At 40.2% G+C, this 12,109-nt stretch overlaps 1 long non-coding RNA gene across 1 annotated transcript; it reads left to right on the forward strand.

Moving 5' to 3' along the window:
* Positions 1-9,671: 9,671 nt before the first annotated feature.
* Positions 9,672-11,788, forward strand: LOC145861387 (uncharacterized). Its single transcript, XR_014381156.1, has 3 exons — positions 9,672-9,859; positions 10,490-10,681; positions 10,940-11,788. It is a non-coding gene; the product is annotated as an uncharacterized LOC145861387 (long non-coding RNA).
* Positions 11,789-12,109: the final 321 nt, after the last annotated feature.

Below are 12,109 nucleotides of genomic sequence, written 5' to 3' on the forward strand. Positions count from 1 at the left end.
CCAAATCTACTAATTATATGCATATTCTCATTTCTGGGCAGGAGTAGTAACCACATTAAATCGGGTACATTTTTTTATCCGGCCGTGAAAATACTGCCCCCTATCCCAAAGAAGTTAACTTCTTGGGGCTATGTGGGACGCTAGCGTGCCACCCGTGGTGCACCCTATCAACAGCAGGTGCATTTCAAGAGCGTCAAATTTGAAACCAAATAAATGTCAAAATTCAAATTTTTCAAACATACAACTATCTTACACCCTTTGAAAGATAAACATCTCCTTAATCTAACCACGTTGTCCGATTTCAAAAAGGTTTTACGGTGAAAGCATAAAGTTAGATTATGTTAGGAGAGTACATTGACAATAGCTGTGTGTAATGTTTTGTCAATTCAAAGACAGGCGTCACCAAAACCATAAAACCAGCTAAAATGATGCACTAACCTTTAATGCCACACAGTCAAGGTTAGGCTTGCACAGATCGGGAGGACGGCAGGAACGTTCCTGAGGTCGAATTGTGCTTCTAGCCCTAAAGGTTCTCTCGCTGTCACCCTAAAGCACTTGAAATTTAGGGCCAGGCGAGAGAGCTTTTCTGATTTACAGTTCATGAGGGTTGCCTAATCACACCAATGAAGTTGTGGAAAATCTGACCTTTTTAACCCTTCGAAACAGCCCCTATGACACCATTTTAAGGCACTTCTGTTGACACTGGAAGCTGAAAGGGAACACATATCCTCCTTGGGTTAGGCTCTTATAGAATATTGAGTTTTAAGTATTTACGTTAAGAACTGACTTATTTACAAGAGGGTTGAATGAGTGTGTGTTATTTCAGAAAATCACAGAAAATCACAGAAATCTTGCAGAGCTCCGAAACCCACCTTAACGGATTCATCTGAACAAGCTGCAACTGGATCTGTAACTTTTTTGGGACAATAATTATATGCGTATTCTAGTTTCTGCGCAGGAGTAGTAACCAGATTAAATCGGGTACGTTTTTTATCCGGCCGTACAAATACTGCCCCCTAACCCCAACAGGTTGCCAATCCCCCAAATATGCTAATGAGCCCCCACTTTAAATGTATTATCTTGGGTAGAAAAACTGTACCATTTTACTCGATTATACCGCACATGTATCTGCAAGTTCCTATGTATAGGTGGAACTGGATTAGAGCTGTTAAATACACAAGCGGCATTAAGTGGCATTAAGAGAAATCCTATGCGGTCTTGTTTACAAGTTGGAACACTGAAATGTGATGTAATCTACACCTCGATAAAACTGATAGAAATCCTATCTTTAATGATTTTCAATTTGAGTGTCCTTATTTCTCTACAGCCTACTCTTTCTTGTTCTGAACATCTAACTCAAGTAGGATGGGTGTGGCTTCGTGACAATGACCTCACAAGCTGCCACTCACCAATTTGACAGCTCTAGGGCACTTAACAGCTCTAATACTATCATGTGTTTACGCCGTATCTGATTGAAATTAGGCCTTAATGTCAAGTGACCCTGAGCACTGCTACTTTTTAGTTGGTGTTGTCAGATATTCGCACAATTATTGACTTGATTCCGGGCAACTTTTAGCAAAGTGCAGAAACGTATTCTTGCCAATAAATCTGTGGCCAATCACTGTCATCACCACACTTGTGAAGCAGGAAATTCAGATTGCTGTCATCTAAGAGGTTGTGAGATCAAATCCCAGGTGTGGTTGCATCCCAAGTGTGAGAACCAATGTTGAGGTCAAATGCATTTAAGTTCCAGTCAATTCAGAAAGTAAACCCAATTCCTAATTTCATGGATTGAAGATAGTGTTTGAATTTGAATTTCTGTCTACTTCCTGAATACAGTTCATTTTTGTATATTTACTGACAAAATACAGTTTAGCTGTAGAAATACATTAAAAGTTGTTTACACTATTTTCACGACAACTCAGTAGCCGGTAGCATACTATAAAAGTACAGGAAGTATCCTATATCAAAAGTATCCTATAAGTTTAAATGCAATTGCAAGTGAGTAATGCCAAGTTCATTTGCAGAACGGGTCAAGAAGTACCGAAGTGCAATGTGATTGACATAAAAACATGTGAAAACTTGGTTTTAAAACATGTCACATTACACATTACACATTTTTGAACACTTTACATGTAACATTTGTCTGCATAAAAATGTCAGTGTAAAAATATGCCAGTTTAACCTCTATGGGCAAGGCGGGACGAATTCGTCCCACCTACGTAACAGCCACCTGAATTCAGTGGCGCGATTTTTGAATCGTTTGAAATACTATTACTTCAATTTCTCAAACATATGACTATTTTACAGCTATTTAAAGACAAGACTCTCCTTAATCTAACCACACTGTCCAATTTCAAAAAGGCTTTACAACGAAAGCAAAACATTAGATTATGTCAGGAGAGTGCCCAGCCAGAAATAATCAGACACCCATTTTTCAAGCTAGCATATAATGTCACAAAAACCCAAACCACAGCTAAATGCAGCACTAACCTTTTATGATCTTCATCAGATGACACACCTAGGACATTATGTTATACAATACATGCATGTCTGTTCAATCAAGTTCATATTTATATAAAAAAACAGCTTTTTACATTAGCATGTGACGTTCAGAAAAAGCATACCCCCCGCAAACTTCCGGGGAATTTACTAACAGTTTGCTAAATTACTCACGATAAACGTTCACAAAAAGCATAACAATTATTTTAAGAATTATAGATACATTACTCCTCTATGCACTCGATATGTCCGATTTTAAAATAGCTTTTCGGATGAAGCACATTTTGCAATATTCTAAGTACATAGCCCAGCCATCACGGCTAGCTATTTAGACACCCGGCAAGATTAGCCTTCACCAAAATCCTATTTCCTATAAGAAAAATGTTCTTACCTTTCCTGTTCTTCGTCAGAATGCACTCCCAGGACTTCTACTTCAATAACAAATGTAGGTTTGGTCCCAAATAATCCATCGTTATATCCAAATATCCTGTTTTGTTCGTGCGTTCTAGACACTATACGAATGGTAAATAACGGTCGCGCGCATGGCGTGACAAAAAATGTCTAAATATTCCATTACCGTACTTCGAAGCATGTCAACCGCTGTTTAAAACCAATTTTTATGCCATTTATCTCGTAGAAAAGCGATAATATTCCGACCGGGAATCTGCAATAAGCTAAACAGCCGAATGAAATTTCTCCACGAGGGCGAATTGTGCACGCGCCTCATTCAATGGTCCTCTGATCGGCCACTTGGATAAGGCGATAATCTGTTTCAGCCAGAGGCTGCCTCGTCATCGTTCAGGTTTTTCCCGGGTTCTGAGAGCCTATTGGAGCCCTGGGAATTGTCACGTTACAGCTAAGATCCTTACTCTTCAATAAACAGATGCAAGACGCACGACTCCTTGTCAGACAGGCCACTTCCTGCATGAAACCTTGTCAGGTTTTTGCCTGCCATAAGAGTTCTGTTATACTCACAGACACCATTCAAACAGTTTTAGAAATTTTAGGGTGTTTTCTATCCAAACCTGAACAATAATATGCATATTCTAGCTTCTGAGTTGGTGTAGGAGGCAGTTAAAAATGGGCACATATTTTTTCCAAAATTCTCAATACTGCCCCCTAGCCCAAACAGGTTTTAAGCAAGCTATATCTGTTTTTTTGGCATTGGATGCTTCTCAATTCACAGCATCACACAAATCGCATCTGTGGTGAAAGGAGACAGAGCTAGAACGGTGTTTGTCAGACCACGAGACATCCCAAAAATTGGTCTTCTGACAAAATCGTCTGTATTGTCCGAACGGTTTGGCCTATAAACTATTATGACCCCTCTATGGAAGGATGAGACTCACGAACACGTACATGTCGGTTGTCCACAGGCCTCACAAGACTCGTCTGAAGGTCCCCCGGTACGTTGAAGAAAATGTGTGGAAGTATGGAGACTGTTTAGTGGCAAAAATAAAGGGTTGAATACATATATAAACATATACATATATACATATATATTATATCTGAGACACTTCAAATAAACTTCTTTTAGTTTTTTATGCGGGACTTTCTGTTGTTCCTTGTAGTGAGTCAGTTATTCAATGCGTTTGTATGAACTAATAGCAGTAAATCCAAAACACATTTTTTCATCAAATATTTTTTATTATATATTTTTTGATACGTCAAGGGGTCTTAAAATTCAAAATCAAATAGCTAAATGATCCTTTGTATGACCTTCTTAAAACAATTCCATATAGCTTAGTAAAAACCCCTCCCCCGGCTTAGACAGGGTTTAGACTGTTATGGGTAAAGAAAATTAGAACATACAGTTGAAGTCGGAAGTTTACATACACCTTAGCCAAATACATTTAAACTCAGTTTTTCACAATTCCTGGCATTTAATCCTAGTAAAAATTCCCTGTTTTAGGCCAGTTAGGATCGTCACTTTATTTTAAGAATGCGAAATGTCAGAATAATAGTAGCGAGGATTATTTATTTCAGCTTTTATTTCTTTCTTCACATTCTCAGTTGGTCAGAAGTTTACATACACTCAATTAGTATTTGGTAGCATTGCCTTTAAATTGTTTAACTTGGGTCAAATGTTTTGGGTAGCCTTCCACAAGCTTCCCACAATAAGTTGGGTGAATTTTGGCCCATTCCTCCTGACAGAGCTGTGTAACTGACTCAGGTTTGTATGCCTCCTTGCTCGTACACGCTTTTTCAGTTCTGCCCACAAATTTTCTATGGGATTGAGGTCCGGGCTTTGTGATGGCCACTCCAAGTAGGCTGAACTGTCTACAGAAAGTATAACGTCTGCTTTGCACTGATATTCAACTGCTGAACAGTACTGTGAAAGGAAAGGAATTAAGGTATATTAGACCTGCACATGTATAGTAGTACAAACAACGTCAGAGCCACCTAAACGCTAAACCTGTATGTTCAATCTCTATCTTAATCTGCAGTACCTTCCTAACATCACCCACTGTCACTTCTATTACCTACAGTTTGGAACTCAGACACACAAATTGGTCTCTGCCAAGCCATTTGACAAGAGCATGAAACAATATAAAGGTCTCTACACACAGGGCACTTACACTTGATTGGGGCCCAGGAATGTGGCTGGTTCTTAACTGTTAATCCCTAAAATTCCTGTGAGAGCAAAGCTGCTTGCTGGGCAACCTGTCTGCCGACACCTCATGCATGCTGGGTAAGTATGCTCATAACACATTCCCCTGACTCAGTCGGTGGTCGGCCCAGGGGCTTGGTGTCCGGTGCTGGTCCGTTAGGTCCACCCAGTTGGACACATTTGGCCCAGCTGGTTTTGTAACCAGAAATGTTGTTAAATGTTAGACACCCCATTTGCTTCGTTATACTCATCTTTGATAGATGAAATGCACCCTGCAAGCAGCTTTGCCCTCACAGGAGTTTTCGAGATTAACAGTTAAGAACCTGCCATCTTTTGACCAATCCTTTAGCTTTTCTCAAAATAAGTTCAGATATGTATCAAAGGCCTACATTGGTGTAATTTGGTCCTATGGTCCATTAGAAGTAGATTTTTAAAGTATTTTTTAGCATACTTTAGCATATTAGTGTGGTCATCTTTGAACGCACCAACGCTATTTTCTCAAAGTCTTTAAGGACTATTATTATGAGTCCAAAAACCTAATTTGGAGGGAATTTGACTTTTAGTCCATGAGTAGAAGATTAGTATATTGTTAATGGTTTCCTTGTTTTTAAATATACACTACCGGTCAAAAGTTTTAGAACACCTTTTCATTCGTTTTTTAAAATTTAATTAAATTTTTTACTATTTTCTACATTGTAGAATAATAGTGAAGACATCAAAACTATGAAATAACACATATGGAATCATGTAGTAACCAAAAAAGTGTTAACCTGTTAGGGCTAGGGGGCAGCATTGACACGGCTGGATAAAAAACATACCCGATTTAATCTGGTTACCACTCCTACTCAGTAACTAGAATATGCATATACTTATTACATATGGATAGAAAACACCCTAAATTTTCTAAAACTGTTTGAATGGTGTCTGTGAGTATAACAGAACTCAAATGGCAGGTCAAAACCTGAGAGATTCCTTTACAGGAAGTGGCCTGTCTGACCATTTCTGGAACTTCTTTGCCATCTCTATCATTTACTAAGGATCTCTGCTCTAACGTGACACTTCCCACATCGTCCATAGGCTCTCAGAGCCCGGGAAAAAAGAGAATGTCGTCATTCCAGCCCCAGGCTGAAACACATTATCGCCTTTCTCAAGTGGCCCATCAAGAGACACTAGCTTATGCGCGTGACCCCGACCGCCCCCGCCTTTGGGATTTTTTCCTCTGTTTGCCGAAAAGGAGATTCCCTGTCGGAATTTTATCGCTTTTCTACGAGAAAAATGACGTAAAAATTGATTTTAAACAGCGGTTGACATGCTTCGACGTACGGCAATGGAATACTTTGAATTTTATTGTCAGGAATTGCGCCAAGCGCGCGACACTTCTTTACTATTTCGGATAGTGTCTGGAACGCACGAACAAAACGCCGCTATTCGGATATAACGATGGATTATTTTGGACCAAACCAACATTTGTTATTGAAGTAGACGTCCTGGGTGTGCATTCTGACGAAGACAACAAAAGGTAATGACATTTTTATAATAGTAAATATGATTATGGTGAGTGCTAAACTTGCCGGGTGTCTAAATAGCGAGCCCGTGATGCCTGGGCTATGTACTTAGAATATTGCAAAATGTGCTTTCACCAAAAAGCTATTTTAAAATCGGACATATCGAGTGCATAGAGGAGGTCTGTATCTATAATTCTTAAAATAATTGTTATGCTTTTTGTGAACGTTTATCGTGAGTAATTTAGTAAAATGTTAGCGAATTCCCCGTAAGTTTGCGGGGGGTATGCTAGTTCTGAACGTCACATGCTAATGTAAAAAGCTGGTTTTTGATATAAATATGAACTTGATTGAACAAAACATGCATGTATTGTATAACATAATGTCCTAGGGTTGTCATCTGATGAAGATCATCAAAGGTGAGTGCTGCATTTAGCTGTCTTCTGGGTTTTGGTGACATTATATGCTGGCTTGAAAAATGGGTGTCTGATTATTTCTGGCTTGGTACTCTGCTGACATAATCTAATGTTTTGCTTTCGTTGTAAAGCCTTTTTGAAATCGGACAGTGTGGTTAGATTAACGAGAGTCTTATCTTTAAATGGCTGTAAAATAGTCATATGTTTGAGAAATTGAAGTAATAGGATTTTGAAGATTTTGAAAATCGCGCCACAGGCTGGCAGTGGCTGTTACGTAGGTGGGACGAATTCGTCCCGCCGGTCCCATAGAGGTTAAACAAATCAAAATGTATCTTATATTTGAGATTCTTCAAATAGACAGATTTGCACACTCTTGGCATTCTCTCAACCAGCTTCACCTGGAATTCTTTTCCAACAGGCTTGAAAGAGTTCCCACATATGCTGAGCACTTGTTGGCTGCTTTTCCTTCACTCTGCGGGTCCAACTCATCCCAAACCATTTCAATTTGGTTGAGGTAGGGGGATTGTAGAGGCCAGGTCATCTGATGCATCACTCTATCACTCTCCTTGTGGGTCAAAAAGCCCTTACACAGCTTGGAGGTGTGTTGGGTCATTGTCCTGTTGAAAAACAAATGATAGTCCCACTAAGCCCAAACCAGATGGGATGGCGTATCGCTGCAGAATGCTGTGGTAGCCATGTTTGTTAAGTGTGCCTTGAATTCTAAATAAATCAAAGACCGTGTCACCAGCAAAGCATCCCCACACCATAACACTTCCTCCTCCATGCTTTACGGTGGGAAAAACACATGCAGAGATCATCCGTTCACCCACACCACGTCTCACAAAGAACCAAAAATCACCAATTTGGACTCCAGACCAAAGGACACATTTCCACCAGTCTAATGTCCATTGCTCTTGTTTCTTGGCCCAAGCAAGTCTTTTCTTCTTATTGGTGTCCTTTAGTAGTGGTTTCTTCACAGCAATTTGACCATGAAGGCCTGATTCATACAGTCTCCTCTGAACAGTTGATGTTGAGATTTGTCTGTTACGTGAACTCTGTGAAGCATTTATTTGGGCTGGTAACTCTAATAAACTAATCCTCTGCAGCAGAGGTAACTCTGGGAGTTCCACTCCTGTGGCGGTCCTCATGAGAGCCAGTTTCATCATAGCGCTGGATGGTTTTTGCGACTGCATTTGAAGAAACTTTCAAAGTTATTTACATTTTCTGTATTGACTGAACTTCATGTCTTAAAGTAATGATGGACTGTCGTTTCTCTTTGCTTATTTGAGCTGTTCTTGCTATAATATGGAGTTGGTCTTTTACCAAATAGGACTATCTTCTGTATACCCCCCCCCCCCCCCCCCCCCCCCCCCCCCCACCTTGTCACAACACAACTGATTGTCTCAAACGCATTAAGAAGGAAAGAAATTCCACAAATGAACTTTTAAGAAGGCACACCTGTTAATTGAAATGCATTCCAGATGACTACCTTATGAAGCTGGTTGAGAGAATGCCAAGAGTGTGCAAAACTGTCATCAAGGCAAAGGGTGGCTACTTTGAAAAATCTCAAATATAAAATATATTTAGATTTGTTTAACACTTTTTTGGTTACTACATGATTCCATATGTGTTATTTCATAGTGTTGATGTCTCCACTATTATTCTACAATGTAGAAAATAATCAAAATAAAGAAACCCTTGAATGAGTAGGTGTGTCCAAACTTTTGACTGGTACTGTATATATATTTAGAGCTTTCTTATTTCTCCTAGATGTAGGACAAACACTTTAAAACCTTGTTTCTTGTTATTTATTTTATGTCTGTCTTTTTTGCCATTTATACAATGTGTTTCACTGGGCTATAGTATTAAAGGCCAAATTCTATATTTTGTCAAATATTTTTATATTTTTTATACCTAAAGAGGTCCTAAAATTCCAATTCAAATAGCTAAATGATCCATAGAATGACCCTCTTATAACAATTCCATGTGTCTGAGTGCTGTCCTGAGGCTCTATGGGGTTGGTTTATTTAGTTTCACTTTAGAAATAAAGATTTTTTTAGTTGTTGATTAATCTCAGTTAATTTAGAACTAAAGTTTTGCGTAATTGGTCAGCTGCTTGATTATGTTTTGGGGCCATACATGTTAAGAGATGGGATTAAGAGATGCTATAACAAGGAGCAGAAACCGGAACGAGGAGCTCCACCTACAGGCAAGTCCACGGGCAAGTCCATGTCCCCTCCCCTTTGGAAATTCGAAAGATGCTAACACACACAATAATCAGTAAAAAAAAACCTAAAAAAAACACAGGAACTATTGCTGAGCGTTAGCCCACGCATCCCATTCCTTCCTGACAGATTCGACCTAACCAGTTATGTTTACATAGACTGACATCCCAGAGATCCAGATGGAGCCATCTTTCTGACATCAACACAAGTACCACTCACATCTGAGTAACATCTTCACCTGTCACTACCACTATAATTGTACTTTCCTGAAGTAGTCTGGATGTGCCTGACTTGTCGAAGGCTGAACTAGCATGAAACTTTACTTTCAAGACTATTTCTGTAACTACAGATGCCACTTGGCTTTATAGGTAACTGTGGTGCAAAGTACAAGTTGTACAGTATATGCATGGCCCCAAATAAAGGAGGTATGCTGTGTACCTGTGTGTCTCTGTGTGATTCCCTCTGTAGACTGTGTGAGGGACTCCAGCTCCCACATGTGGATTTATGTGTTCCTGGGGAACGCTCTGAGGGGGATAGGAGAGACCCCCGTCACTCCACTAGGCATCTCCTACATTGACAACTTCGCTAAAGCTGAACACATTGGTGAGTTAATTCCACTCGCAGCAAAGTGGAAGCCACTGTGTGTGTGTGTGTGTGTGTGTGTGTGTGTGTGTGTGTGTGTGTGTGTGTGTGTGTGTGTGTGTGTGTGTGTGTGTGTGTGTGTGTGTGTGTGTGTGTGTGTTTGTTTGTTTGATAACCGTAAAATGAGTGTGTGTCATGTATTCTAAATATGTCATGACTTGGTTCCCAAAATGTCATGACTTGGTTTTGCAAAAACCAAAAAGGGAACTATTGAAAGTTCCAGGAATTTTGCGACCCTAGTCATGACATATGTAACTGAGTAGATAGGGCTGTAGGCTTAACTGTGTGTTAATGATTGACAGCATGTCTACAGACCGTCACACTGCTAGGTCCCATGTTTGGTTTCCTGCTGGGGTCGTTGTGTGCCAGACTCTATGTAGACATTGGATATGTCGATCTGGTTAAGATAATCACATACTGTACACATTATTGTGTTAGGGTCCTTTCTACTAAGCAATGTATATTCATTTTGAATCCAGATTAATTCGAAACCACACAAAAATAGTCAAATGATTCCCTTTATGCTATTACTATTATCAGTATAGTATGTGTATCAGTGCTTATGATGGAGATGTTTCTCACCTCTTCCAGAGACTGTGAACATCACCCCAAGGATGCCGGCTGGGTGGGGACCTGGTGGCTGAGTTTCCTGGTCTCCTCTGTCATCATGCTCCTGTCAGGCAGGGAGAGGAGAGCAAGCTGCCTCCCAGCACCCCTACTCAGGATGGGGCAGGGAACATCGACGCCACCCCACATCAGACCATGATGCTGAAATTGCATAAGGTGGTCAGACTTTCATTGGCGATGTTCAGATAACTTATGACTAGTTTTTCTTGGTCACTCAGGTCATGTGGACAAGAAAAATGCCTGGCCCTATTTGAGATAGAAATATAATCCTGTGCCTATCTTTTATGATGGACATTTCTATACAAGAGCAATACATTCTATACCAGGCCCTCTAACTATAAAGAATAAAGACTTGAAGCATTCACAGAACACAAACCAGAAAATGTAACTGTGTTGTATGTTTTTCTCTTATAGCTTCAGGTTTCATAACGTCACTGAAGAAGCTACTGAGCACACCAGCGTACTTTCTGCTTCTGTGTGGCAGCATCCAGAAGTTCAACTCATTCATTGGCCTGCTCATGTTCAAAGCCAAGTACATAGAACAGCAGTTTGGCCAATCAGCAGCTAGAACCAACTTCCTCATTGGTTAGACACTGTTTCTCAATCACTGTTTCTCATTACATGTTTCTCAATCAGCTACCATCTTTATTAACCAACTATGGCCCCTCTTTCACGGTTCCTTCTGGTCCTTTTTCATTGTAAAGTCAAACTCTATTGGCTGGATAAGGGCCTGAGGTTTAGGTCAGAGACAGAGACAAGGGATGCGTTTAGACAGGCAGCCCATTTCTGATCTTTTATCCATTAATTGGTCTTTTGACCAATCACATCATATTTTCACATTAGCTCCTTTTCAGATCATATCAGATTGGTCAAAAGACCAATTACCAGGGATGCAAACTACTTACCTTTTGGTGAATCCAAAATAGGTAACCTACATGATTCGTGTAGAGCCGATGAGAAAGGTTTGGGAGGGGGGGCTTTGGACCACTAGCGGTTCTGCGGGGGGGCCAGGGGGGGCCCCCTTGTGGCCCCACTAAATGTGGAGTATGAAATAACGTATCTCAGGTCCACAATGTCAGATGACAGATTAAGCAATTTAGGCGTATTGAGTCAAGGAGGGCAAAGGCCTTGAGTCTAGATGAATTTGCTGATCTTTTTGCAAAAAAAACACAAAAACCGGAGAATACAGTTGATGTGACCTGATACTGAATGTGTAATGCAAATTAAAATTATAATGGAAATGCAAATAAATTGTTGAATGATTATGAACATGGTGTTTTGCTTGCTAATGCCTGCAAAGCAGTGAAGAAATCAATATTACAACAATAACGTCTAATGTAACTGGCCCCTCTAACAGTACAACTTGCCCCAGCTTGGCACTCCCAGTTGAAATGGTCTAGAACCGCCACTGCTTTGGACCAGTACTGTCTGTAAGTGAATGACTGATGCGCGTTTGGAGCAATACTGGCTGTATCCAAGGCTCAGTCAATCATTCACATAACAACAGAATGCAGCATGCGACTGAAGAGAGAAGAGACAACCAACTTGCTCGTTACAGCATCAGCACACGCTCTGGAAAGCCAG

This window comes from Salmo salar, chromosome 17 (assembly GCF_965601325.2).
Source record: "Salmo salar chromosome 17, fSalSal1, whole genome shotgun sequence".
Taxonomy (NCBI): domain Eukaryota; kingdom Metazoa; phylum Chordata; class Actinopteri; order Salmoniformes; family Salmonidae; genus Salmo; species Salmo salar.